Source organism: Hypomesus transpacificus, chromosome 15 (assembly GCF_021917145.1).
Source record: "Hypomesus transpacificus isolate Combined female chromosome 15, fHypTra1, whole genome shotgun sequence".
NCBI classification, from domain to species: Eukaryota; Metazoa; Chordata; class Actinopteri; order Osmeriformes; family Osmeridae; genus Hypomesus; species Hypomesus transpacificus.
The window spans coordinates 3,634,205-3,658,131 of NC_061074.1; the positions used below are offsets into that span (position 1 = coordinate 3,634,205).

Sequence of the window (23,927 nt, forward strand, 5' to 3'; positions counted from 1 at the left end):
AGGACCTTGCAATCAGCGACACAGGATGCTAAATACCAATAGGAGGTCTTGGAAATTAAGTGGGCTTGTCTCCAAATTGAGGTGAGGAAGCTTTTGTTTGAAGAGATGAAGTTCACAAGGCCCTCCATTTCTGTGCCTATTCTTCTGCCCAATCAACAAGGTAGTGTCACTTTTAGGTTACCTTATAGCCTAAAGCATACAATGTTTATTTAAATTAAGTAAAGGCTGAATTGTGTATTGTATCATATATTCAGTGTTGCCTGTCCAATCCTTACATGTTTACCTTATAGATCCATGTGAGGAGCAGGAGCAGGGAGAACAAACTCACATAAAACAACTATATCTCAAATTACTTGTGCCTTGGTTTTTAACTCTTCTTGGTACTCCACTTTCCATAGGCATATATATATGAGTCCTATATTTACTACTTGATTGAACTACAAGGTTAAAAACAATGCATATGAATGGTATCACACATGGCATGTCCCAGCTAGCATCCTAAACAATTCAATGTACAAATACAAGCATCTCAATCCAACATATTTACTGTCTTATTTCCTAGTGCTGACTATATCTACAATCTTGCATAGGCCAACAGCTTCCCAAGACCATGTTTGCAATCTCATAATTATCACATATTGGCCACAAATGACATTGTGACAAATGACAAACACATAAGTAATGAATACCCCATGTCTTCAACATGGAATCATTGTTTCTGACATGAATAATCAACTCTACTTTAATTGATGGTTGATCAATTATACTCATTATGAGTGTAAGATATGTCAGATGATATCATGATGCTCCTGAACCACATAGAAGCAGACCTGCATAGGCTAACAAGGAGGTCCTTTGCACTGACCCCTGTAACCCAACTACTGGCAGTGTTAAGGTTCTATGCCATTGGCAGTTTTCTGGAGGTTATTGGAGATGGACATGGGCTCGCCAAGGCCTCAGTGTCAAGATCTGTGCAGGCTGTCACAACTGCATTACTTTGCCACATCCCAGACCACATCCAATTCCCCATATCAGAGGGGACAAGTCTGCAGTGCAGGACTTAGGCTATCTTCAATGGCTTTTATGATTTTCGTACGAGTTTTCACTCCCTCCCAGCCCCTTCACCCTGTGTGACTTCCTAGTCAACCCTGTGGAGTCTTTCCATTTCCTGGGCGCCACCATCTCCCAACATCAGGCTCGGCTCTGCCACCAGCCTCTTCATCCACCGGGCTTGGCGTGCTACCAGCCCTATAATTCCAATTGTTGTTGTGTTATTGTACTCGTAAAAGCGTTACGTTAATGCATTTCTAGTTTCTATTGCACATTACAACAGCCATATTTCAATGTTATAGTATTTTGAATAAGACTGACATTTGTTTTTTAAATACCTTCATTGCATGCGCCAAACCCACTAAATCAAATTATTTTGTGTAACCTAAATTTACTTGAGGATAAACCGGATTCTGATATTTTTTCGGCAGTTAAACTTGTATGGTTCACTAAGAAATATCCCAGTTCCAGCATAACTGGTGTAAAAAGAGGACCAAAATAATCTTATTTTCCATCGGAAGTAACTTTCAGCATGAGTTTAATGTAGTTTTCATGGTCGGCCTACGCGTGTCTCCACTGAGTCTCTGTGCTACGATGCACTTAGCGATCTACGACTGGTCTGGAGCTCTCGTTGATCTACGACGATTTTCAAGTGCCTCTTTAGCTACGATGGTTTCGGGAAACGGCCCGTACAACTAAGATCCATCGTACGATGGACTCTACGATCAATTTAGGCTTACGATGCTTTCGGGAAACGCACCCCTGCTCGATTGCAGGTTATCCATGCCAAACTCTGGTTTTAACCGATCCGCCCCCACTTTCTTAGCCTGATAGCGTTGGCAGACACGGCATATCATTTCCTGGTTCAGCCGAGCAATCTCGAACAAAAATTAATTCGCTTAGTTATACGCCGGGAGACGATTTTAAGACTGCGGTTTGATGTACTTTAATTCCCTGATAAATACCTAAGTTAACGTCACCCTTTCCTGTCACAATCTGTAATTTATTTTAGCAACATTCTCAGCCCTTGGGTCTTCATCGATAGTGTTAATCGCCGTGGATTTGCACTCAGAATTGACCAAATACCTTTTGCCACTGAAATAAAGAAAAATAATTGAAATTATATTTGGTCTTCTTTATTGCCTACAAATAGAAATCCAACAATGAGTAGCCTATTTCTATCGGCTATTGTTCCTACAATTTACATTATTCATATGATTCCTACAATTTACATGATGTAGGCTACCGTCCTGTAACTGTTATTTCAGCAAATCTATTTCAACATTGTTGGGGGTCGATATATTGGCCAAACAACCGAAACTAATTCCCCTATGGTTTGAAGGAAGATGGGAAACTGAACAGTGTATTAACATTAAACAAATAATGCCAATACCAATGGAATTACGGTTATTTGACTCTTTGGGTTAAATCAGAGCAAGAATGGTCAAATGAAGGTTAAATAATATAATCATTTGATCATATTGCAAATGAATGCAATCAATTAAGTTAACTCTTATGCCTACTCTACCATGATTATTGTAAACCAGAGATAGAAAGCATGAGGTGAGGAGAAGGTCTCAGGAGATCAAGAATCCACAGAACAATGCTTCACAATTCAAGAACAACTACAATCACACCAGCATCTTACTTATCAACATGTCTAGCAATGCTACAGTAAGTTACAAAGATGTGAGAGCCATCAAGTTGAGACTCCAGCCAGTAACTCCATATTTTACCATATGAGAGGTGGGGCAGGTGGATAGCCTTACAAGATCAGCCTTTATTCTTCTGCCCCATGTACAACATCTCTTGGTCAAAATAGAAAATTCAGCAAATTCAACAATTAATATTAATGTAGGTTATAGTTCCTACAATTAACATCACCTGTGACCATGCATCCTCCCGTAACTGGTGTTCCAGTAAATCTTTTTGCAGATTAGCCTTTATTCTTCTACCTTAAGTAGGCCTACACCATCTCTTGGTCAGTTTTTGGCACTTTCTTCACGAGGTGCAATTTGTACAACTCATTTACTTGTAACTGGGTATACATGAGATTACATTAGCTACATTTCACAGTTCCACATGAAAAAATTCACTTGCCAATGCTTAAATGAACATCTCACTGTATACAGCATCAGGGCCGTACGCAGGGCCCAAAAAATACTGAGGTCATGAGTCAGGACTTCTAGGCGGGCTCGTGGGGCATGCTCCCCCGGAATTTTTTTTAATTACATTATTTAAATATGGCCATTTTCTCTTATTGAGTCTTAAGGAGCAAAAACATCATCATTATGACTTTTGAGTATGGGGCGGTGTGGAGCTTTTGAAATTTTGAGGTAAACATGGGGCATTCTGAGGCTTTTTGAAGGACCTTTATGGGACTCATGAAGTAAGGGCAAGTTACCACAATTTTTTAAAAATTATTATTATATGGCAACGACGGTACAAGCGTTCTGATTGGATAATGGGTAGTCACCCCAGCCGCGTATTGCCCTCCTCGCCGGTCAATACGGATCCGTATTGCCCTCTGACGTCAGCTTAAAAATGAGCGATATCGAGAGTCAGCTGCTGAGTTTTACTATCCAGATGATGCTGAAAAGCTTTGTCATCGAAAGTGATGATGAAGACCAGACTCTTTGAATCACTTGTGTCGTTATTTTGTGATGAAATTAAAGCAATTTTAGCAGAACCATGTTGTCCGCTTTCTATCAAAAGTAATGAGTTGCTTGGCAACACATGAAACACACCGTGAGAAGACTTGAGAGCTAGCTACAATTAGCCTAAAGGTACCATTTATTTTCGTTTACAAAATGAAAAGAATCTAAAATTGCCATATAATAAACTACTTACTAACCTCGACCGTTCGGTCATGCCGGGAAATACTGTATCAAACTGAGGCTGGAACGTATCGACCGAGCGATAGCGAGTCAGTTTGATATTTCCCAATTGCCACTGAATTTCATTTTCAATCAGTCACATCAATCACATATCAATCGCAAAATGAATGTTGATTCAACCGGTGGAAATTGATTGACAACCGGTACTGACGGAGTTAACCAAACTTTGATTTGATGTTTCCTTATCTGAGTAGTACGCTGCTGCAATACAAATATTTCCACATGAAAATGAATCTTTCTTCTCACAGTCATCTGCCACTTAAACTTCTCTTAACCTAGCTACATGTTTAGTTTGCTGCGCTCCTCTTCCAGTGACTGTAACTAACATAGGCTATTCACTAACAGTAGCGGTATGTCTATGGCGGTAACATCAGCGTCCGACTTGTGTTTGGTGGTTACCATAACGACAGTACGTTTTGTTGATGACGCGCAGCACGTATGTCCAAACTCTTGAGCTACTCGGCTCTTCAAGTATAAAATCACGTTACGGTTTGTGGGAGACCAAGATCATCGTCCTGCAGTCAGTTTCACGTGTAATTTGTTTTGAGTTTATATACCACGATTTAAGCAAAAAAATAAACAGAAATACGAAAAAAAATACCGAGGACACGACCTCGGTGTCCTCAATGGTAGTTACGGCCCTGTACAGCATCCATGCTCTGTTCAACAGGATCAGAATGTGCACATCGTTTTTTTAATATTAATTATTCTCACAATGTCAGTGTAACTGACAATTCTGTACAAGCCTGTAAATAAAAGTAGATGTTGAGAGAACTACCAGTAGCTACATAAATAATTCTCTGCATCCATTTCTGCGGCAGCAGTCAATGTCTCTTCGTCATCTTAATCATCATCATCTTTTGATGAAAAACATTCTGTTGGGGGAAACTGCTACTACAAATTGAACTAGAGAGGGTACAATTTCTGGGGAAATTGTAGGGTGTGCTTACTTGCGTCGGTTGCAGGTGGGTCCGTTTTCCCTTTTAGTGATATTTTCAAGCATTTAGCCTACTCATATTGCATAATTCATTAAGAACACCCTTTGAAACAAGGAACCCCCTTTGAAACAAGCTACTGTAACAATAAGCTACTGGCAGTATTTCAGATGGAATTGCGATTCAAATAGTACCGTCTGCTAACTGAAAATAAGCCCCCCAAAACGTAAATAAGTTTGATATTAATTTAGGGGTACATGGCTAATTCAAAAGCAGTTTGCTAGAGGCAAGCTAGCTGCTGTTGCTATCCACACTTCACTGATTGTTTGAAAGCGCCGGAAATGAGAAAGTTTCTTTTGCAAGGGATAATGTATAGAACGCCGGTCATTATCGGGAAAATAAGCCACGACAGGGCGAACAGCACCTCGACGAGAAGCGGAGGGGTTTTGTTTCGCCCTGAAGGGGCTTATTTTCCCAATAATGACCGGCGTTCTATGCATTATCCCGCTTATTACACGGCTACTTGCCAATAAAAATAACTTAACACAGTTTGTCTTTTTACAATGTATTTGTTACCATTCGTTTTGTTGATCAGCAGAGAAATTGTTCGCCATCCGAGGCAAAAAGGCCACTTCCCTTGACAGCGGTCAAATGTGCATAGCAACGGTCAAATATGAGAAAATTGTTCACCGCAGACCGTTGGATGCGGTGAAATGAGCATTCAAGTAAATGGAGCATTCTGCAGCATTAAAGAACAGCCATAGACAAAATAAAGCCATAGCTGTGGCAATGTGTGGCATTGAAGACAGTACTGTAGCCATGGGCGTCAGCAGCATTTTGAGAGTGGGGGGGACACATTATGCGGGGGGTCTGGGGGTTGTTCACCTATAATTTTTTTAAAGAACTTCAACTCAAGGTGGACCATTTAACAGCCGTTGTGCAGTCCCTCAGTGCCAACAGAGCTCCAGACCAACAACCCCAGAGCAACGTACACGACCCAACACTGCCCATCTCCACATTAGAGGAGCTTAACAACTTTGAGGAAAGACTTGGCCATGACAGAGACTTTAAGAAACGTGTGGTATGTTCTCTAATGATTTGAGGGGGTATACAAAGGGGTCTATAACAGCTTTATTGTGTTGCAGTATCATTCTTAACAACCTTCATGTGTTGTAGCTCAGCCTTTTTCTCAACTCAGTCCTCAGGGCCCACCAGTTATTCCAGTGTTGGAATACATGAAATATATGAAATGGCTGGAAGGCCCCGGGGAAGACTATAGGATTTGTATGGTCTGTAACACTCTTAAAGCTTGAATGCTCTATTTTCATTACAGATTGCAAAACTGTCCATAACTGGGGGAAACTCTGTTAAAAGAACAGTGTGGCGGGTGTGCGGGAGGGTCTTCACACCTGAACTAGCCACCCAATTAAATTGGTGTGGGAGAGGACAAAAGACTGGCATCAAGTCAAGACCAGTCAAGGAAATTTTTACGTGTAAGTTCAAACCTTTACTAGCTGCTGAGCACCACATTTGTATTATTTTATTATGGTCTGGGTGAAATAAAAGTTGGCCATAAGTGACAATGGTATACGCGGATAATCCCTTACATAGGCTTTATCAGTGGCCATTTCTTGAAGACTGCAAGGGAAGCTCAGCTCCCCCTAACATTTAAAAAAAATTCATGGTCAAATATTTACGATTGTGTTATCTTTTTAAATGCGTTAGAACACGTTCATATCGAAGACGAGCTCGTTCAGAATCAGCTATATTAGCAGGTCGACTGACTGATTTCCTTCTCATACATTCCCGTAATGCCACAGTGCATTTCCCTGTTGAAACTCAGCTTCCATGAACTTCAATGGGGCTACTTTGAACAGTTTTTTTCAGTGCTTCGAAACTATAAGGTCATTGGATAAATCCTGCGATTATGTCCTGCCCTGGACGCTCAGCGTCTCTGGGGGTGAATGGAGGAGTGGGCTGGCCTGGACGCTGGGCTTCCGCGTGATGATTGGAGGGTCTGTTGAAAGCCTAACTTTATTTAAATTGAATAGATCGTTTTTGATTAATATTTTCTGTTCTAGTGTCAGTTCTTAGAAATGGAGTCCTGCCAAACATGACCGAAGCGGAAGTGGAGAAAGCCATACAAAATTGGCTCAGGTTGAGTCAAGACAGAGTCGGAGGGCGGCAGAGGTGGATGGAAAACGCAGAACTGTAAGCTGTAAAACGATTGATGAATCAAGACCTAAAATTTAGACCGGTGCCAAATGCAGCGCACTTTAGGAGCCGATTGAAACTTGTATGACCTGGTAACACATTAAGATTAAAACCATATTTTCTTATATTGCACGATATGCTGTCTGCAGGTGAGCCAGACTGCCAGGGCACCACGGAGGGATAGCCTACACAGCAGCAGCAGACACAGCAGAATTACGTTTGCTACGTTTGCTTCTTATTTTTAGCTAGCATGGTATAGGCCTATTGTTGTTATTATTTATATAATTATTCTTGTTAGGCTATGTTATTATAATATTTATATTGTTATGATAGGCTAGGCTATATGAAAAAAACTAAGAGGCATTGTATATATAGGGAGAATTGAGGTGCAGCCCATCACTCTTGTTAATTTTGTTTGTATGTTGTTCCGTTGTTCTTTATGATGGAGTTCTTTTAAGAGCTTGATGGCATATCAAAATCCGGCCTGATATTAAATTATTAACTTGAATTCTGTCTCTTCATTATAATAGGCTACCCACACACATTTTCGCTGGTAAAGCGTTTTCCATTGTCTCGTTATATTCCTATCAAAGTTGATGTTCATCCTATAGGCTATAGTGAAATTTCAGATTGGTTATGGATGAAATATTTGCTGTCTGAGAGATCCGAACTAAATAAATAAATGTAGTAGGCTAAGAGGAAATATCTGTAGAACGTTCGGTTGGTGCAGTTTTGATCCATCGGCCAGACATTGTCTGGAGGTCTCGGCGACGTCTTGCCAATGTGCAAACGATGTCCATACGATGTCGGGCCGACGTATATTGTATACATCGGCCCGACGTCGGCCCGACGTATGTGTGCTATCTGGGTGGTTTGAAATCACAGGTAATGATAATTTCACCAACAAATCGTTTAGTTGTAATCTAATGTCATAATAATTCCTACAACGAAAAAGTTTTTGTGAGGAATGTTTATTTTAACAATTGAAAATAGATGCATCATAGACCGCAGTAGTATGTGTGGCCCGGGCAACAGAGGCTAATGTCATGATGCTAATGCTTCAGTGAAATTGTAGACTACCGTTTCCGAAAGTAGATGTACTTCCTTAATAATATTACCTTATATTGTACATTACCCATCACAATTGTGTGTCATATCACAAAGTAAAATGAGCAAATAGTTATCACCCAGGCCTGTTTGCTTGTGGCGTTTCTGCAGCTGCCTTGCTGTAAAGAAGTTAGCTTAGCCATCTCCCAGAAGTTAACGAGCTGCTAAACTAATGTTCTGCTAGAGATGGTCATGCGAGTTTTGAGATGGTCACGCGACTTTTCGTGACGTTACTGACGTTAGTGACTGTGGCTAGCAAGGTAGCCACCGTTAGCTTCACTTTTTGCCACAAAAACGTAATTTCTACTAAACTGTGCAACGGAACGTAAATCCCAATACAAGCAACTCAATCGCTACCAAGACGAAACTTTTGACACCTAGGTTGCCTATGTAGTCCAAATATTGACAAAGTTTTAGGGGTGGGAAAATAAATAAATAATAATAATATATATGTGAGATAACAATGGTTGTGCCCTTGACAAAGGCAAAACACACCCAAATAGGCACCAATTGATATTTACTTAGTATCATGTCGAATATGATTAAAACTAAGGTGACGTCGAGGCTACAATCACAAGCGGATAACCTAAGCAAAATGCGTTACCGGTTCGTAGTATGTTTTTACATTTAATAAAACATTGAACACTTTTTCTCCTGTAATATTAACAAACAGTGGGGTTAAATGTTCAATTTATGGACTGGCTATTGCCTTCAAATGTATGCATTGACTCGGCAGCAATTGTCTCCCACGCCACTTGTATATACTGCTACAGCCGTGTTGCTTTTTTCCTGGAATATGTGCTCAACCATAAACACGAAATACAACTTTTATCTGAAGTTTGGTGGAGTATGCAACGTTTTTTTCGCCGTGTGCCATGGTGGATCCTAGAATCGGAGCTCCATTGATGTTGGCTTTCAATAGTTCTCATGCCCGCGCTTAACTCTGAGTTGACGTACTCCGAGTTGAGTTAACAAACTCATATCAGCTTTTCTGGAACCGAATTTTCGGAGTTTCCCATGTTAGACTAACTCAACTCTGAGTTTAGGGTTAATCTTAGAGTTTGTTTAACCCGCTACCTGGAATACCCCCCTGTACCACGAATCAAGATCAACATGCTCTGGATTACTTTCAGTTACCCGGGGGCGGTGTTTGCATCGTATGTCCAATCGCAAACATGGACAAAACAAGAGCCGCATATTTCACGCAGGAAGAGCAGACAATAATCTTACAAACTTTGTCTACTCCTCCTGCGTGAAATATTGTAATTCAAGCATATCAGGAATACAGCCATATAAAACAGGCAAAATTCAACAAAGTCGCTGCTGCCAAACTGGCAGAAAATTGCACACGCTGTAAATGCGTAAGCTACATGATTTATTGAAGATGTGGCCATAATTACACTGTGTGCATTCCACAACGTTAAACTTTTGTTGCTGTATTATTTTAGTTGCAACCCTGCAGTGGCAAACGATCGTGGGAGCAAATACAATATAAGATATATAATTACTAATATATATATATAATATAAAATCATAATTCAAAACGGTAAGTAGCAGTAGGCAATACTTGCACATATTTTAAGGCCAACAAGTACAAGGCTGATATGCCTGAATTAGTCCTTTTTGTAGGATATTGTATAGCTACAAAAGGCCTATAGAACAATGAAATTGCCTGCAGCCAACAGAAAGAAAAATTACGCAACTGGGGGGGGGGGGGGCGGACTTCATGGACTTCATTCCTTCAGGACTTCATTCCTGCTGAGGAGCTGGCCCTCTCCAGCTATCAGGGTCACCCCATGATGGAAGGAGTGGAAGGGGGCATTTCTTCAGACCCTGGTGGCAGCAGGTTGGAAGCCCAGGCATATGTATGTTTCAAGTAATCTATGTTCATTCAACAATTATTTATGAATACTGTAGGAGTGAAATGTAGCCTATTACTGTTCTCTGCAGTGACAGGAAATACAGTGGTGTTGCTGCCACCACCCACTGTCGTCCCACTGTGCCATACAGAGGTAACAGTGAAACTAATAGTCATATGCCAGTATGTATGCCATATGTGGTTGCTGAATATTGATCAAATATACTATTTACTTTCTCAAGTGGAGGTCCTAGATGATCAGGAAACTGTGTCTGCCTGCTCAGAGAGCATTTCTTGCAACACAGATGGTGAGAGTGTGTGAATGTGTGGCTGTTATTGAAGTGTCTGTAATGACTTACTAATGGTGGTGATCTCAACATAAGACACAAGTCCTTAAAGTGCTCATTTCAAATATGACTCAATTGATTAAATTGCTATGGTGTAAAACTCAGCAGGAAGAGGAACTTCTTCCTCCCCCTGAGCCTCCTAGCAATGAACCTTGTAGTAGTCAAATGGACACCTTCAACTTTGTCCAAGTGTGCCTTGGAAAGGGACAATATTCTTTATCCGTTTCAGGTTGGAGGAGACAATGTGAGGCAAAAAAATCCCCTGGAGCTCGATTACAAGAGGCTTTTAATAAATAAAGAAAACATGGCTGGAGACAGAAAAACTGGAATATGAGAAGAGATAGTACATTACTGAATGAATGACACTAAACTTAGTTACACTGACATATTTTCTGTGTTCCTAGGGAAGGGAGAACACGAGGGTGTATTTGTTAAACTTTTTTCTACGTGTTGGTCTTTTCATACCTTTTTGTGGCTTTCCTGTTGTGCCTTTTAAATCTTTTCTGGGGGTTTTCATCACTTCTCTCTTTCAATCTCCTATTTACTAATTTTGAAAAATGCTATAAAAGTGAATGAAACATAAAAATTCTATGAAAGTAGTGAAATTATCATTTATGTATCACTTGTGAAGAGCTTTGTACAGATACCCATTGTTCTTTTTGGTTTGAAAGGTTTTGGTTGGAAAAAACAAAACACATTTCTGATATAGAAATTACGCAACCCAAGGACAACAGAATGGGTTGAGGGAAGACACCCCAGTGAATAGGAATAATATATCAACATGAAACCTCCAGTTGATAACAAATAGTAGGTCAAATATTGTTTTCATTACTAGTTTCCTGTAAATGTATGTTTAAATGAGCAAATGATTAAGTTGTAAAATATGATATCATTTGCATACATTTCCAGAACGGAAATCAGAACATTGAGTGAAAAACCTTGGTTCATTTTGTCAACATATTAGAGTCCAAAGTTTTTACAAAGGGCACTTTGGATATCTCTTTTTCATCACTTCATTAATCAGAATATGGTGGCAACAGCCATTAAAGTAAATCCATTGCAAATTGCATGGCAGACCGAGTTCTTGCTCACGTTCTCTGCATCACCCACTCTATAAAAGTACACATAGCGAAAAAACGAAACGCTATGCGTACAGTCTGTGGGACTGTGAGTGCACAGCGTCAATGTGCATTGGCAACATACGGCTCAAGAACCTGGCAATATACGTAATTCCCTCTGCTAAGAACCTATATATTTCAGAAAGATACCCATGAGGGAATGCGAAAGGGTTTTGTCAGTCTCTAAATGTTCTGTTTCTTCTGAGCGCACCTCTGACTATCCGCGCACCAAGCTCCACAAGATCTTCTATGAACGGTGACGACATTATCGTCAAGAATGAGTTAGTGGGCGGGGTTTTTATACCGGTTGATCTCTAATCTCCAACTTCACCTGCTCCCGACCACGTTAGACGTTCAGCATGTGTTACCACGGCGATCTACCCCGGTAACAAGTGATCCACCGTCGTAGTACAAAAAACCCCTGGGTTGAATCTGAAGTTACCTCGCTAACGCCAAATCTTGATTCGTAGTACAGGCCCCTGGTCTTAACTTCGAATGCCAACCCCCCTCCATTCCCCGTCTCCAACCACCAGGATGCTCCAACCACCAGGATGCCCGGCATCTATGGAAGCAAATCGTGACCAAAATTCAAATGAAAATGCATTTCCAGAAATGCATTTTCATTTTAAGAATGTGGCTGCATTATTTGACTCATAAATCAAATTAGTATTCAATCATCCTATTTGCATTTTCATTTTCTTCTTTAAGACTGCTCATTCTTTCCCTTAATTAAAATGAAAACGAAAAAGACATTTGAAATTTAATTTTCAAAATATGCCCCAGCAAATAGATACCAAAATTCAATTTGAAATGTAAAATTTGAAAATGAAAATGCATTTCCAGAAATGCATTTTCATTTTAAGAACGTGGCTGCAAAATCGTGACCACAATTCAAATTCAAATGCATTTCCAGAATTGCATTTTCATTTTCAAGAACGTGGCTGCAAAATCGTGACCACAATTCAAATTCAAATGCATTTCCAGAAATGCATTTTCATTTTAAGAACGTGGCTGCAAAATCGTGACCACAATTCAAATTCAAATGTATTTCCAGAAATGCATTTTCATTTTAAGAATGTGGCTGCATTATTTGACTCATAAATCAAATTAGTACTGATTAGTACTGAGCGGACATTGCATTTTCATTTTCATGTTCTGCCCGCAAAGTACTGCCCATAATTCGAAAACGAAAATGCATTCTGAGCGGCGCAGTAGAGTGACGTCAGTAGCCGCTCTTCTTCAGCTCCCTGCTGACCGAGCTACCCATCTTGTTCGGTAGGGGGCGGTGTGCACATACGCATTGCATTACATGACAAATGTGCCGGGAAATTGATTGAATTGCCGGGTCTTTAGAGGACGCATCACAGATCATGGCGCTCCCTCAAATTGTGCAGACACTGATAGAATTAGCTGAGCTGGTAGAAACTAATAATATATCTGAGTCTGATGCCCGTGACCGAGTAGAACAAGTCACAGAGAGCTTGGCTGCATACTCTGCCGTCACAGACGTACACATTAATGAGGTTGCCATAGTAAACCTCTCTGCAGTCCTGGAACGGCTGGATGCTGTGGAGCCTCAAATGGGACGGGGACGACCAACCATCCACATCCCGTTCGAGTCCATCGAAAACTATTTATTAAATGGTCTACTTTTTCCTGTGAAAGCAAGCTGTTTCACCTTTGGCCTGGTTCAGACAAAATCTGAATTTCCGCAATCTGAATTTGAATTTCCGCAATCTGAATTTCAAGAATCTGAATTCCTGCAATCTGAATTTTAGAATGTTTTATTTTTGGATCAAAATAATTCAGTTGTATTAAATTTGGCATACAAATAATTCAGATATTATATATTCAACAGCAATATATTTCAGTTTTATGAAATTCGAGACACAAATATTTCAGATCTTTCATATTCAAATTCAGAGACTTTGGTCAGCTTTCTAGCTCCGTAAATCCGTTGCTTTGCATCCTCCGACGGATGGTCTGGTGGCCGACAACAGCTCCGCTATGTCCTTTATTTTTAAACCATTTAATAAATAGTTTTCGATGGACTCGAACGGGATGTAGATGGTTGGTCGTCCCCGTCCCATTTGAGGCTCCACAGCATCCAGCCGTTCCAGGACTGAAGAGAGGTTTACTATGGCAACCTCATTAATGTGTACGTCTGTGATGGCAGAGTATGCAGCCAAGCTCTCTGTGACTTGTTCTACTCGGTCACGGGCATCAGACTCAGATATATTATTAGTTTCTACCAGCTCAGCTAATTCTATCAGTGTCTGCACAATTTGAGGGAGCGCCATGATCTGTGATGCGTCCTCTAAAGACCCGGCAATTCAATCAATTTCCCGGCACATTTGTCATGTAATGCAATGCGTATGTGCACACCGCCCCCTACCGAACAAGATGGGTAGCTCGGTCAGCAGGGAGCTGAAGAAGAGCGGCTACTGACGTCACTCTACTGCGCCGCTCAGAATGCATTTTCGTTTTCGAATTATGGGCAGTACTTTGCGGGCAGAACATGAAAATGAAAATGCAATGTCCGCTCAGTACTAATCAGTACTAATTTGATTTATGAGTCAAATAATGCAGCCACATTCTTAAAATGAAAATGCATTTCTGGAAATACATTTGAATTTGAATTGTGGTCACGATTTTGCAGCCACGTTCTTAAAATGAAAATGCATTTCTGGAAATGCATTTGAATTTGAATTGTGGTCACGATTTTGCAGCCACGTTCTTGAAAATGAAAATGCAATTCTGGAAATGCATTTGAATTTGAATTGTGGTCACGATTTTGCAGCCACGTTCTTAAAATGAAAATGCATTTCTGGAAATGCATTTTCATTTTCAAATTTTACATTTCAAATTGAATTTTGGTATCTATTTGCTGGGGCATATTTTGAAAATTAAATTTCAAATGTCTTTTTCGTTTTCATTTTAATTAAGGGAAAGAATGAGCAGTCTTAAAGAAGAAAATGAAAATGCAAATAGGATGATTGAATACTAATTTGATTTATGAGTCAAATAATGCAGCCACATTCTTAAAATGAAAATGCATTTCTGGAAATGCATTTTCATTTGAATTTTGGTCACGATTTGCTTCCATAGGCATCCGAACATTCTGGGTATTCCCGTGATTAGCAGACAGCAGGTTGATTGGCATGTCGGACCCCGCGAAGAATACTGCTAAACAACCAACTAACAGCCTAACATAACACAAGTCTTTCGATGTGGGTCGCTACACTATTTTTGTACTTTAACTGCTAAGATTCCTTGATGAGATGCCTTATCAATTTATTAACGTTACAAAATATTAACACTGCAGTCAGATAGCTACCCTGTTTGCTATTGTATGATGCCTGTTCGAAATACGTATTTCAGAGTAGGGCTAGCCATGATCTAGTAGTTGATTGAAGATAATAATGGGAATATGTTTAAGATTGAGATTGGGCTCAAATGTGGGTAATTGGATGTGAAAACCGACATGTTATTTTTGCTTAGTATTCACTTCAAACATTAAAAGATGTTCAAAAAGCTGAGCAAACAGGATCAGGTGGAAATAGACCCCAGTCCTTGCACCACCCCAAGACCTCAGAGGAGCATACAAGTCAGTCAGTCACATGTTTGTCACAAGTTTAGCCTGTGTTTGTAGGCCACACATGTAAGCCTTCCCAAACGTTTTTTCCCAGATTAAGCCTCACTTTAAAATGTTGGTTGTTGATTCATGAGTGTTCTTGTTTTGAAGGCTGTGGCATTTTAGGTGTGAGTTTACACTAAAAGTGTAATGTTTTAATGTAAAAGAAGGATCTAACCTGGTTAGACCCAGATTATACAGTGTATTCATGAAAACAGAGTGACCAAAGTCTCTCCAGTTTGTGAGTAGCCTACACTAGTGTGTGTAAGAAAGAAATGAGTTGCATTTCAGATGTAGAGACACAGTCTATTCATAGTAAATGTATAATTTGATTAAAGTAACCCTAGTGGACCATACTAGGCCACTCTGAAGAACTCAGGCTTAAGTGAATTTATATTTCTCATCAGCAATCATATGAATAATTTACACTGCTTAGATGCCAGGCTGAGGTTACACACACATGTTCAGTCTTGGTCTGTGGACCCCCTGAAGTAACCTTGGCCACCCCATATATAAAAGTCTGGTTCCGCCACTGTTGATTGGTGATAGGTGAAACTATCTGACTAGTGACTACTAACCTGAACTCCATTGCCACAGCCTAAACCTTGTCTATCTGTTCATGAAAATAATTAATTTCAGCCTACCTTACTACAACGGAACGTTAAATCGAATTCAACCACTGCAATCGCTACCAAGCCAAACACAGTCTCGTACTGTACTGTACTGGTAGTAGTACAATTTACCAAGGCAGCTTCTCCACACAGGACCATATCGCATTTTGCATTGTTACTGAGAATGATCACTACCACTGAGCTTTTTATGAATGAGGGATTTCCCCCTAAACGAATGTCAATCTTATTTATGTTTTTGGGGGCATATTTTCAGTTAGCAGATGATACTATTTGAATAGCTACTGTACTGCCAGTAACGTCGTTGTTAGAATAAGCTTCAAAGGGGGTTCTTTATTAATGAATGAATGCAATATCAATAGGCTAAAAACGTAAAAAAACGTTTAAGTCATAGAGATTAGGTCCATTTTTACACCGGTCTGCCAAATGTATTTATTTTAATTCAACTATGAGGCTGCTGATCACCATTCCCTCTTGCAGGGGAAATGAGAAGACAACTATTTCATTCTACTCTCCACTATTAGTATTTTGAGTGGTAACTGAGCAGAAAAAAATGCTTTTAAATCTGCTGGTCTTTCAAAGAGGGGAAGCTCATTTTCGGCCTACATCATAAAATGTTTCAATTTATTTGGCTAGTTCACTGGTTTCGGAGTCAGACGGCTGAGCGGTGAGGGAGTCGGGCTAGTAATCAGAAGGTTGCCGGATCGATTCCCTGCCATGCAAAATGACGTTGTGTCCTTGGGCAAGGCACTTCACCCTACTTGCCTCAGGGGGAATGTCCCTGTACTTACTGTAAGTCGCTCTGGATAAGAGCGTCTGCTAAATGTAAATGTAGTTCACCCCTTCCACACTAGCATAGCCTACTATATGAATATAGGAACAAACGATCGAACGAAACAATATTAAGCTCGAAGGAGAAAATGTGTGAATTAGGTTCAACTGAAACAAGGAATGTGGTGAATGAAACGAAAATTGGTTAGCAATTTCGCCAAGCAAATACCAAGAAATAGGTTGCAGCAATTTGTCTTTCGACTACACTTGCAAAATCCGCGAAGGGACTGGGCTCGCCTTTTTATTGTACAAAATCACTGCAGAGATGCAGTCTTTCGACAGACCCTCCAATCATCATGCGGAAGCCCAGCGTCCAGGCCAGCCCACTCCTCCATTCACCCCCATAGACGGCGAGCATCCAGGGCGGGACATAATCGCAGCATTTATCCAATGACCGTATAGTTGAAGCACTGAACAAAACTTCATGGAAGATGAGCTTCAACAGGGAAATGCATTGTGGTGCTACGGGAATGTATGAGAAGGAAATAAGTCAGTCGAGCTGCTAATATATGTAGATCATCCTGAACAAACTTGTCTTCGATATGAATGTGTCCTAACGCATTTGAAAATGTTAACACAATAGTAAATATTTGACCATTAATTTTTTTTTATGTTAGGGGAAGCTGAGCTTCCCTTGCAGCCACTGTTTTAAATCTATGTAATCTTTATAAATAATAAGTAGGCATTTTTTATATAAAATATACAGAAATATCAGTTGTAAAAATGTCATAAAAAACGGACCCCTCTGCATCCGACGCAAGCAAGCACACCCTGCAATTTCCCCAGAAATTGTACCCTCTTCAGTTGTCTGTGATTTCCCAGCGGGAGTTTTGGCGCTGATCTCCATTGGCCTCGCCTCGGACCTTCAGGTGGGGAGAGGAACGCCATGAGGTCAGAGGTCAGGGCAAGGTGCTTAATGTCCTGGGTCAGAGGTGTGGAGTTGGAGTCCAGCGCAGCCAGGAGGAAAGACTGCTCCACAAGACAGGCCGCCGTCATTCTGGAGACTCGGCCAGATACAGGATAATATGCAAGGCAAGATCAGGGGCATGGCCAGAGCCAAAATCAGGGGTAGAGCCAGATAGGCTGGTCCCACAGGCTGATCAAGGCCCTCATCACCTGGAAACGTTTGGACCTTGCAGCCTCAGTGTTGTCTCCTCTGGTTACAGCCAGAGGCAGGCAAGGTTCCAGCACCCACTGGTCTCCGAAGATCTCCTCCTCTGTGCGGGCTCTGGGAGGCTCCGTGGCTTGGAGGGCTTGGAAGCTTCCAAAACAACAATAATGATAATTTCACCTCTAGACAGCATAATGTGACCAGTTTGCATTGTAACTATAAACATTCCATCCACAACCATTATGATTAGAGTTCTATTATTGATATAATTGTTATGGTGGGCAAAATGTAGCTGGAAACACAGTTGAATTCCATTCACAACATTACATTTTCTACCTATATGCAGTGTTGGGAACGTTACTGAAAATGTGTAATTAGTTACAGTTACTAGTTACTTATTTCAGAAGTAACTGCATTACTTTACTAGTTACTGCATAGAAAAGTAATTAGTTACAAGGAAAAGTAACGTTTGCGTTACTTTTAATTCCCCGCTTCTATTATCAAATAAACGCACACAGATAGTTATGTATAGATATAGTAGACAGATATATACTATTTTAGTGTTGCAGTGGCACAGTGTAGGACACGACAACTGTCAAATGTTATATCATTGTATGTTGCTCATTAGTTGCCTGAAGGCAACAGACTCAACTGTGGACATAGGTCGCATGTCTTGACAACATAGCCTACCTGGCAATCAGTCTGTTTAGTTCTGCCTGGCTTAGAGACTGGAAATACCTCTGTTTAAAATCAAGCCTGGGCTGTTTTGATGAAGTGCCTCCGACTGCTTGATCAGCGGAGCTAGCACTGGGTTTTTTCACGATTAGCTTTGTAGAAGCGTGTTGTTTTACTAGGTGCTTGTGAAGATTATAATTACTATTCTTCGCAGTGGATAAAGTTCTCGCACCTGCACACAAACTACAACTAACTATTTTTATCCTTGATCTGGACAAGGGGAAAATAATGTTGATATTTCCATGACACAAAGCTTGCACGGTCCGTTGTCGGCCATTGTGTGGGCTGTTCTAAAATGCGGAGTGATTAATTCATACACTGCGTCACCGTAAACTTGTTTAAGTTAGATTAAAAACAGGAAATTGGGGAATTCATGCAAGAAAAAAGTAACGAGTAACAAGCCCATTGAAATTTCAGTAATGTAACTGCGTTATTTAATTGAAAAAAGTAATGAGTTACTTTACTAGTTACCGCCAAAAGTAGTGGCGTTACAGTAACTTAACGCATTATTCTCAACACTGCCTATCTGATATGAAATATAACCAGGGATGTAGTGGGGGCTAAACGCACGTAAACGCCGTTTACGCACCTCCCAAATTTCGGAAATAGCGTTTAATCCACCTCAAAATTGCGGAAATTGCGTTTATCCACCTCAAAATTGCGTTTATGCGCCTTTACGCACATCTTAGTTCCCTGCGCCTCGTATTCTGTCGTTCGGAATAATCCGAAATAAATGTATTTCATATTGTTTAACATATCAACGCTGTAGTCTGAATCATTTCATCTGCGCTGTATGGTCTGTGACCCTCCAATCAATGCGTTGCGTCTGCGGCGGCAACACCAATCAGGATCCACGAAGTATGTCCACACACATACACGTTGTGGTTTAGTCTACCTGTTCGGAATGGATTGATTAGCCATGGATATCAGGCGTTTTTTTAAGAGACCATCGAGTGCTCCCACTCCCACAGATGCCCACAAAAGGCCTCAAGTACAGAGTAAGATCAATTCACGTTTGTAAACGTTTTGGTTTGCACAATCGCATTAAGACATGGGACAAACGGCTATAGCCTACTATTATTAACGTTCTTTTAAATACGATGATGCAGATACAAGCTGACTTTACTGGTTCCATCCAAATAGGCCTAATGAAACTTAATGATGAATAAATAAACAGGGTTCTCAAGCCTCTGTGAAGGAGCTGAAATGTCAATGCATGTAGTTTTTCGGCGACCGTAGTCTACGGAGGGGAGGGGGGGGGGGGGGCTTGACGACCCTGTAAATAAATAAATTATACAATTCATAGTTTACCCATTCATAGTTTACCCACCTCCATTTTTACCACTACACCAATAAAACAACTTAATATTTGTGGTTGTAAGTGAGGCATGATTAAAAGAAATCTAAAATGCAATAAGTCAGCTCCTCTAACCAGGGTTTGGTTAGTCACAGAAACAAAGTGCAGTTCATAGGGTGTGAGATCTATTGAGTGTACAGTCACAATAGAGGTAGTGTCTCTACAGGATAAAATTACGTTTTGAGTGGAGTGTGCTGGCCTATGTAGGTCCTGGTCCTAACGGGAGTCAGATGGCTGAGCAGTTAGGGAATCAGGCTATGAATCAGAAGGTTGCCGGTTTGATTCCAGGCCGTGCCAAATGACGTTGTGTCCTTGGGCAAGGCACTTCACCCTACTTACCTCGGGGGAATGTCCCTGTACTTACTGTAAGTTGCTCTGGATAAGAGTGTCTGCTAAATGACTAAATGTAAATGTAACATGACGAATTGTGTTATACACTATTTGGAGCAGGCCGAGAGTGATCTAGACTTTACATGTCAGCCGTTAAAAGAATCTGTTGCGTTTTTTGTAATGGAGGGTCCATACATGTGTATGATGAGGCATATATTTCCATCCATCTGGATGGACAGACATGCATAGCTGGGGTTACATGTGCACATCTCTTCCCAGCCAAATGTAACCAGGAAGCTGGGATAGGAATGAGGAGTGTACAGCTCTGCTGTGGTTGTGGTTGTTGAAAGGTTGCCGGGATATTGTTTGGCAGTTGGTAGTCTAGAAGCGGCTGGTGAGTGTTCATCATTCTTTATCATCATCTTCATCAATAATTATATGGCTCTCCCTCTCCAACCACTCCATTTCTCCACTCTCTCTTTTCCCCTCTCTACCGTATCTCCTTCTGTCTCCACCTTTTCTCTCACTCTCTCAGAATCAGAATCAGAAGGGATTTTATTTGCCATGAATGTTTGCACAAACAAGGAATTTACTTTGGCAGGGAGGTGCATACATTAAACATATAGGAATATTGGAACTTAAATATGTGGACTAACTATACAAAAGGAGCAAAGTTTAGCTAATACGATACAATAGTTCAAATTGGAATGTGCAGGGTGTCATTGTGCAGATTGTGATTTAAAGTCAGTGTGAGTCCTTGGCCTTGTTAAAGAGGCCAACAGCGGATGGGAAGAAACTGTTCTTGTGGCGTGAGGTTTTGGTCTTGATGGACCACAGCCTTCTGCCGAAGGGGAGTAGCTGGAACAGGGAGTGTCCAGGGTGGGAGGGGTCGGCCACAATCTTCCTCGCTCGCCTCAGGGACCTCGAGGTGTGCAGATCCTCGAGGGAAGGCAGATTGCAGCCAATCACCTTCTCAGCAGTGCGGATGGTCCGCTGCAGTCTTTTCTTGTCCTTGGCAGTGGCAGCAGCGTACCAGATGGTGATAGAAGAAGTGAGGATGGACTCAATGATGGCTGTGTGGAAGTGCACCATCAGTGTCTTTTGGCAGGTTGAATTTCTTCACCTGCCGTAGGAACTACATCCTCTGTTGTGCTTTTTTGGTGAGGGAGCTGTGATGTTAAGTTCCCACTTGAGGTCCTTGGAGAGGATGGTGCCCAGGAAGCGGAAGGACTCCACAGTGCTGACTGGGGAGTCACTCAGGGTAATGGGGGTGAGTGGGGCTGTGTTCTTCCTGAAGTCCACAACCATCTCCACTGTCTTAAGAGCATTGAGCTCTAAGTTGTTCTGGCTACACCAGGTCACCAGGTTGTCAGCTTCCCACCTGTAGTCAGACTCGTCCCCGTCAGAGATGAGCCCAATAAGGGTGGTGTCGTCCGCAAACTTTAAGAGTTTGACAGACGGATGACTCGAGGTGCAGCTGTTGGTGTACAAGGAGAAGAGCAGAGGAGAAAGGACGCAGCCCTGAGGAGATCCGGTGCTGATAGACCGGGAGTCAGAGACTTGTGTTCCCAACTTAACGCACTGCTTCCTGTCAGACAGGAAGTCTGTGATCCACCTGCAGGTGGAGTCGGGCACGTTCAGCTGGGAGAGTTTGTCCTGGAGCAGGGCGGGGATGATGGTGTTGAAGGCAGAGCTGAAGTCCACAAACAGGATCCTAGCGTAGGATGCTGGGGAGTCCAGATGCTGTAGGGTGAAGTGGAGGGCCATGTTAACGGCATCATCCACCGACCTGTTGGTTCTGTAGGCAAACTGCAGTGGGTCCAGGAAGGGGTCTGTGATGGATTTGAGGTGTGCCAGCACAAGGCGCTCAAAAGACTTTATTACCACAGAGGTCAGGGCGACGGGTCTGTAGTCATTAAGTCCTGTGGGCCTTGGCTTTTTGGGCACAGGGATGATGGTGGAGGACTTGAGACAGGCTGGCACATGGCATGTCTCCAGGGAGGTGTTAAAGATGTTTGTAAACACAGGAGACAGCTGGTCAGCGCAGTGCTTGAGGGTGGCAGGAGAGACAGAGTCCGGCCCAGCTGCTTTGCGGGGGTTCTGCCTCTTGAAAAGTCTGTTAACTTCACCCTCCTGAATGGAGAGAGTCCTTGGAGTCCTTGTAAACCCACAGGTTTACAGAGCTTTAATTTCTGCCTGTATGCAGGAATCAGATGGACCATGGTATGGTCAGAGTGGCCCAGTGCTGCACGAGGGACGGCGTGGTAGGCTCTACTGACTGTAGTGTAGCAGTGATCCAGAGTGTTCTCTTCTCTGGTTGGGCATTTGATGAATTGTCTGTATTTAGGGAGTTCGTGGCTGAGATTACCTTTGTTAAAGTCGCCGAGTACAATAACAAGGGAATCCGGGTTTGCTCGCTCCACACTCAGAATCTGGTCGGCGAGCGTGCGTTGGGCCTCTTTAACCTGTGGACCCGGCACCATGTAAACTCCGACCAAAATGAGCAACGCGAATTCTCGTGGCGAGTAAAAAGGTTAACAGATTATAAAAAATGATTCCAGATCCGGAGAACAATGTTGCAGAATCACTGTCACATCTACACACCAGCCACTGTTGATGTAGAAACAAATACCACCGCCTTTGGTTTTGCCAGAGAGTGCAGTGTCCCGATCAGCTCTCACGAGTTGAAAGCCTGCCAGATGTAAGGCGGTGTCCGGGATCAAATCGCACAGCCATGTCTCCGTGAAGCACAAAACCGAAGATGAAAGAAAGTCTCTGTTTTTCACCATCAGTAGCTGAAGTTCGTCCATTTTGTTGCACAGTGAACGTACGTTGGAGAGGCAAAACAAGACAAAACAGAGCGCACCTAGCAACCACGGCTGCCCTAACCGGCGCCATCTTGGAATGAAAAATGGCGCCATCTCTCTCCACTTTATCCCTCTCTCCTCTCTCCAGGACCTGGACAGTCTACAGATCCACCTGGAGGAAGTGCGTTTCTTTGACCTGTTTGGCTATAGTGAGGACGAGGCCGCTTGGCTTTGCTTCATGTGCAACAACCCAGACAAGGCTTCAGGTACACACACACCCACTCATACACATTACAACCATAGGTTGAAAAAACTATAACTTACCAGCAACCGATCACTAATCAGTGACATTGATCAGAAAGTCAGAAAGCTGTCTGCCCCTAGGTGTTTAACCTATTATCTTATGGGACCCACAGAGATTATTAGTAATTGAGGTATCTCAGTTCCCATGTAATTTGTTTAAACTTCCCTCAGAACAGGAAAAGGGAAATTGATTTAAGATGAGGAATGGCCTCACATTATATAGCCACTCATTACGGAAACCAAGTGACAAGAATGGGTCTGTCAATCACTGTAATCAGTTGTAAAGCTATTGACCTGTCCACTTCACCTCCACTCCATAATTCCTCCTTTTCCATGACTCCAGTTTCATGACTCAGCGCTAATCAGCCAAGACTATGAATTAGGACTCTTTCAGTGACCTGGCTTCCTTTGAATAGGATAGTTTCCGATTTCAGAGCTATATCTGGAGGACAACCAGCCCTGTGTGAGCCATAGATGGTCATCAGAGAAGCATGAGAAGACCAGATGGGCTCTCCATCATTACACAAGGACAGACAGGAGCCATGATCTCACACAGTAGAGTTGAGGAGGAACAGTAGAAACACAGGCCTGGTATAAAGCTGATTAGGGGAGCAGATTCAGATTGAGTAGAGACACAGTTAAGAAGACGAGCAGTAGAATGTTG

General features: G+C 41.8%; 1 long non-coding RNA gene and 1 pseudogene across 1 annotated transcript; both read left to right on the plus strand.

Annotated features, from left to right (window-relative positions):
* Positions 1-23,567, plus strand: part of LOC124477905 — a 201,705-nt pseudogene extending 178,138 nt beyond the window's left edge.
* LOC124477483 lies at positions 6,308-7,574 on the plus strand. The gene is made up of 3 exons (XR_006957152.1): positions 6,308-6,375; positions 6,964-7,093; positions 7,246-7,574. It is a non-coding gene; the product is annotated as an uncharacterized LOC124477483 (long non-coding RNA).
* Positions 23,568-23,927: the final 360 nt, after the last annotated feature.